At 40.7% G+C, this 6,000-nt stretch overlaps 1 protein-coding gene across 2 annotated transcripts in view; it reads right to left on the reverse strand.

Annotated features, from left to right (window-relative positions):
• LOC135717215 (alpha-protein kinase 1-like) overlaps positions 1–2,262 on the reverse strand; it is a 241,784-nt gene extending 239,522 nt beyond the window's left edge. For both annotated transcript variants that reach the window (XM_065239191.1, XM_065239190.1), the window contains exon 1: positions 902–2,262. The gene's annotated coding sequence lies outside the window, so the exon portion shown is untranslated. The remainder of the gene's footprint in view (positions 1–901) is intronic.
• Positions 2,263–6,000: the final 3,738 nt, after the last annotated feature.

Here is a 6,000-nt window from a genome sequence, read left to right on the forward strand (position 1 = left end):
AGATGGATAAAACCTATAAAGGACCGAAACGGCAAATGAGCTTAGCAGAGCATTGTAACGCGTTAGTTGGAACAAATGACACCTGATGCTACGAAAAGAGAGGTATTTGATGATTATCACTTAATGCACTTTTCAACACTTCTTCAGTACTTTTAATTAAAACTTATTAAAAACGAAATTGCACAATTTTAACATTTTCACAAGAACGAAAACGACGCAGAAAAACAAAAACACGTTATTTTCGCAGCGCAGCCTACTTTTTCCGTTATCGATTACATTTGCAGTGCACTATTTTTATGTCAGCTGAAACCTAGCTCGAGATATGGTGGACATTTCCCAATCCCATAATAGTTGTAGTCAGTAAACTCTTATTTTTTATCACTGAAGTTTCAGTTTTTATTTTTTCCATTGATCGTATTACCGTATCAACTATTGGAATTTGAGAATGAATTGAATAGTGGAAAAATCAAACTATCTTAAAAGTTCCGTTACTTTTGACTATAAATATCTTTTCCATCATACAGGTTTTCACAGTATTATGAGGCCACAAGGAACACAACGAAAATTTTAAAGGAATAAACTTCGGATGTACGACCAAATTTCATCTTTCCCAGTAGATTAAAAACGCGTGCTGAAACACATCAAAAAATCAAAAATTATCGTTAGTGGAAAACGCAATATAAAACGTTTTTGGAGACCATGTTTTAAATTTAATATTGACTTGAGTTTAATTACTTTATGGCCACATTAGCGTTGGATTATTTTCACAATGATAAACAAGCTTCTCATACACAATATTCGATATGAATGATTATGAACTCAGAACAAAATCCCTACTAAACCCCTTTTCATTTGCTGTAAATATTGTTCAGAATCTATGCAAAAACCTAGTCGTACTCACCAACCATCACTGCTCTGTTCTCAAAAGGCAATATTCTTCAAGAAACAGTAAATCACAGTCCACATTCAGCGCACTTCATTCGATGAATCCCATACTCAACGCTCATCACAGTAAGCGCTGCCACATGCCGTCGGGAACTTGCTATCTTCAGTTGCATTTGCAATTTCCGCTTTCTCTTTCTCACAATTCACTGCAAAACACACTCACGGCTTGCTTTTCTTCAATCCGTTTCAAGTTTTTCTTCTTCCCGAACGCACTATTGCACTGGTTTGATTATTATTATTCAAATTGCAATCACCTTGTCAACCAAATCAAATCTCTTTTTCTCTATCACCCGTGTGCCGGATAAACTGCAATCATTAGCACATAAATAAACACTTCCCCGAGCTGACTAATTGATTGTTGGTCACTCCAAAAAATATCACCCCGTGCCAGACGGTGGTGGCTATCGTCGCCGTTGTCGTCACTCCTATCACCCCGACCGGATCGACTGGATTGATTCTGGCTCGATGGCCTCGTCTGGTGATGGTGGTGGCACAGAAGAGGTGGGGGTGGGCGATTCGTACTCATTAACACGCACCGAAAAGGGCACCCAAAACGAAACGTCAGAGGGAAGGGTTGCCCACAGCACCGTACCTCGGGGTGGATTCGTACAAAGAACCGAACAATACTTCCGCACGCGGCCACGACCTGCGAACACTACTGGGAGACAGCTACCGAAGCGCACAGTCGAACCGGATACCGGCAACAACAATCGAATCGACAGTCAGTCACTACCACTGCCACTGCCCACGGAGAGACTCTAGACTGCTCACTGGCACGCGGACAACGACGCTTCTTGGGGAGCTCGGGCTGTTTTGTCAATCTATCATCGTTCGACTCGAACAACACTAATTAATAAAGTTATAAAAATCAAATAGATAGCAGCCGGAATTGCTTGCCGGAGCGGAGAGACGAGCAGTTTTTTTTTTTTGCACTTGCCGTTTCTCCACTTCGTTCGGTACCCCCAAAAAAGGTATCTTCCTCAGTGGAACGATGGAGCTTCTCAGGGAGTGGTACCGGTGGCAGATATCTTAAAACCATTGCGAGGAGACGAAGGGCGCTGTTCTAGCTCTTTCTCTCTCATTTTATCTAGAGGGGAGAGGCTTGTTTTCTCCCTCCGTCATATGGAGCCTCCCGCACCGCATCATCCACGTGTTGTAAGTCCCCACCGGGCACCCGACTAAAAAAAAAACCAAACGGTGATGATATCTATCGCAGTAGTCGTCACAAACGTCGTTGTCGTCGTCGTCGTCAAACAACGCAGCAGCGGAGAGAAGCCTCAGCATCAAAGACGACCAGCGAGCGAGCGAGCGAGCAAACGACCGAGCGCAATAACAAACAACGAAAAAAAAAACAACAGAATTGACGATAAAAAAGCACATGCGTTTACATCGAAACGTCAAATGGGACTAAGAAAATGTGCCTTTCGTATTGGAATCGCTTTCGATATGCACAGACAGAGGCAAGAAAATCAAGTGTGCAAACCTCCGGGCGGAACGGGGGTTGGGAGGGGACGCTCCAGCAAAACAATACGATCGGTGGCCACCCGCGATTTTGCTGTGTGCTTCCTTTCCCGCTGATTTGGAGTCTCAGAAGAAACCACACTCGGAAGCAACCATCTCTCACGCGCGGGCACCGATACACTTTTACAGGCAGCCTCGACAGAAATGTGTGGAGCATTTCGCGAGCAAGAGAGAGCACCTACTACCTACTCTCAAGCACATGCTCGCATCATCGCAGTTATCTTGTCAACATGTACCTCTCCATCCATACACGCACTGCGATGGAGTTTCGTCAAGTTTTCCGTTTTTCTTTACAAACCCTTCATCAGCGGCGAGCATCGAGCTCCCAACTCCCATGGTTACCCATGGAAAATCGAGAGCGAGCTTTATCGTGTGCTCCCATGGCCTGCTGCCACAACTACCCACGATGCGGTTACCAAACGGTTGCTCTGTATTGGTTCGCTCCCCCTGATAAAAAAGTGCTTGAGGGTTTTTAGATTTTAAACTGTGTGTGAGGTGAGGGGTTTTTTCGTCAAGTTTTTCCTGACGTCTCGTGATTCTGGGGTGTATTGGTTGGGTCCGTTCGGTCGCTGCATTGTAGACAAAGGGGGAGCCGAGATTTTTTTAAATGTATTGTAAAGTGCCGAAGAGGAGCGAACGAGATATGGTAATAGCGTGGCGAGAGACGCAAAAGTGTAAAACCAGTCCGCTAGACGCGCGCGGCGTATACAATACACAACACACAAAACAGAGCGAGAGATGTGTAGAAAACGAGCGAATCGAAGCGACTGAAAGGGTGGGAGAAATCATATTCATATTATTATTCTCCAATCAGAGGTGCGCTCGGGCTTAATGCGCGATATTGTATGCGCATTTTTATGCTAAATAGATGATAATGAAGCAGCAGTTTCCACCCGAGCCCCGGTAGAAAAATGGTGTATTTTGCTCTGTCCTTCTCACGCGTGTGTGATTGAACCGCTGTGAAGCGACGGTACATATGGATTGCTATGTGTTTGTTTTACATAAAAACGAGCGAGAAAATGGAATGAAACTTTTTTATAACCACCTCGAGAGGAGATTTATAATGCATGCAGTTTCATCGGTGAGATATATGGTGCTAGGAGCTGACAGGAAAATATGAATTTTTCTTGGACTAGGCAAATCCATTATGGAGAGCATGAAAGAAATTCGATTTATATTTAAATCATGATCATTACTCGGAAATTTTATGGGTAGCGTTTTATTCGAATACAGTGGATTTAAATCAAACAGCTTATTATTGCGACATGCATTGAGAGAGTTATCATTTGGTGCAGCTAATTTGCTGGCTGCCATTCTGAGCTTCCTACATTTTTTTAAGTACCAACAACAAATCGATTAAGGTTCATACAATTAAAACCAAATTAATATCCCTAGAATCTCAGAAAACTTTAAAAGTCCGAAACCCAAAAACTCAAACAACAAAAATATACTGACTCCGAAGTTTTGATCTTGTATCTTGACTTTGTTAAGCTCATTGAAAAGTTAAATTTGAAGTTTTTGTCTCCCTCTTCAAAATCTACTCAATAAATCAGTGGCCAAAAAATATAGTAAATTTATTTTTTAATCACACTAATGGGTAGATCGTAGATCTAGCTTACTATTTAGGAAATTGTGTCAAATATTGTATACATTGAAGAAATTAAAACGTCAAAATCTAGCATGAGCAATGAACTGGACCTAGCTGATTACCAAGGTGAAAAAGTTGTTTAAATTGGGAACCTACCGACAAAAACGTTTCAAGTGCCAATTTTGCTGCAAAAGATCACGTTGAAGATGACAGAAGAGCTCTGTTTCTGTTAGTGAAGTTCGAGGAACATCGTGAAAGTTCAGGCCAAATTTTTGAACTTCGAAGAACTTTTTTTATTATGGTCGCTTTAACGATCTTGGGACATTCACGACTTGTCCGGGAGTAAGGTTTGAACTCGTGACTTTGACGTGAGAGGTATGGCTGCCAACCACTACGCTGTAGTCACTCTCTTCGAAGAACTTCATAGATCATTGCGGAACTTCAAGCAAATTCGAGGAAATTCAGAAAATTTCGTTTAAGATCAGGAAACTTCCTTGAAGTGCAGTAAATTCTGAAGAAGTTCTGCAAACTTTGTAGATGTTTATTGAACTTTATAGAATTTTAGAAAACTTTGTAAAAGTTCAGTGAATTTTATAGAAGTTCAGCTACATTCAGTGAACTCCGTAGGAGTCCTGAGAACTGTATAGAAGACCAGTGATTTTTTAAAAGCTCAATGATCTATGTAAAGCTTCATCAGACTGTAAAATAGCAAACTTTAAAGGACTTTAGTGAAGTTTGCAAAAAATACAAGGAACTTCGTTGGAGATCAGGGATTTTTATTTAACTTCAAGAAATTTCGTAGGAGTTTAGAAAACATAATACAAATTCAGAAAACTTGATAGGTATTTTGAAAACTTCGTAGAGCTTCAAAGAACTTCAGTAGAAATTCGGGGAACTTAAAAAATGTCAACGGTTGAAAGTCTCGAAAGAATATTGAAAACTATTCTGCGAAAAAGTGAAATCTTTGTGCAAGTCAAGGAAGCTTCATGGAACATCATTTTATTTCGCGAAACCTCACAAATGATCAGACATCTTTTTTAAGTTCAGGTCATTTCGCTGCGTTTAAATGTCTTTGTACTACTTCAGGGCAATCCAAGCTAAGTAAACTTCATGAAACTTTAATAAAGAAAATCATACACAAATTTTAGAAGTACATTGAACTTTGTAGTGGTGCAGCGCACTTAGTAAGAGTTCGAAAAACTTCATAAAACATCGAAAAATTGCATGGAGTTTCGCAAAAGGTCATCTAACTTCGTTGTAGTTCGTCAGTGCAGTAAACTTCATAGAAGCTTAGGAATTTTTCAAATAGTTCAGTAAACTTTTTAGGACTTCATACATAGAACTTCTTATCAGTTTTCAGAGATTTTACTTTTTCTTAACTTCCCCGAAGAATGTTAAGCATTTTGAACTACCTGGAATTTCAGGAAAATTTCGTTTAGTTTCAGGGACCTACCCAGATGTTCAGGAATATTCGTAAAACATGTTTGAAGAAGTTCAGCTTAGCAACATATGTAACTTGAATAAAGTTGCAGGAGAAAATTATCTTCACAGAATTCCAAATGTCTTCAAAATTAAGACGTGTCTTCAAATTTGGCATGTCTGAGGCAGGTAGCGTAATGCAACTATAAGGACTTGAACTTGTTATTCCCATTAGAAAGACATTGATTTGCAACCCGAGCGTCTGTTCACCATGGAGTTGCGACTCAAAACGGCGTCTATTCTCCATGTTAGGAGCGGATGATAACCGTCCTAGTGCCAGAAAGAAATACGGATCGGAACGATCGGCACAGACCTACGTGACGAAATAAGAACTACGATTGGAAACTCGGAACATGGAACTGCAAATCTCTTCGCTTCCCGGGCTGCGATAGGTTAATCTATGACAAACTTCAACCACGCAACTTCGAAGTCGTAGCACTGCAGGAACTTTGCTGGACGGGACAAAA

The sequence above is a fragment of the Ochlerotatus camptorhynchus genome, unplaced genomic scaffold (assembly GCF_037179485.1).
Source record: "Ochlerotatus camptorhynchus isolate MF236.1 unplaced genomic scaffold, CSIRO-AGI_Acam_v1.1 ptg000052l, whole genome shotgun sequence".
Classification (NCBI taxonomy): domain Eukaryota; kingdom Metazoa; phylum Arthropoda; class Insecta; order Diptera; family Culicidae; genus Ochlerotatus; species Ochlerotatus camptorhynchus.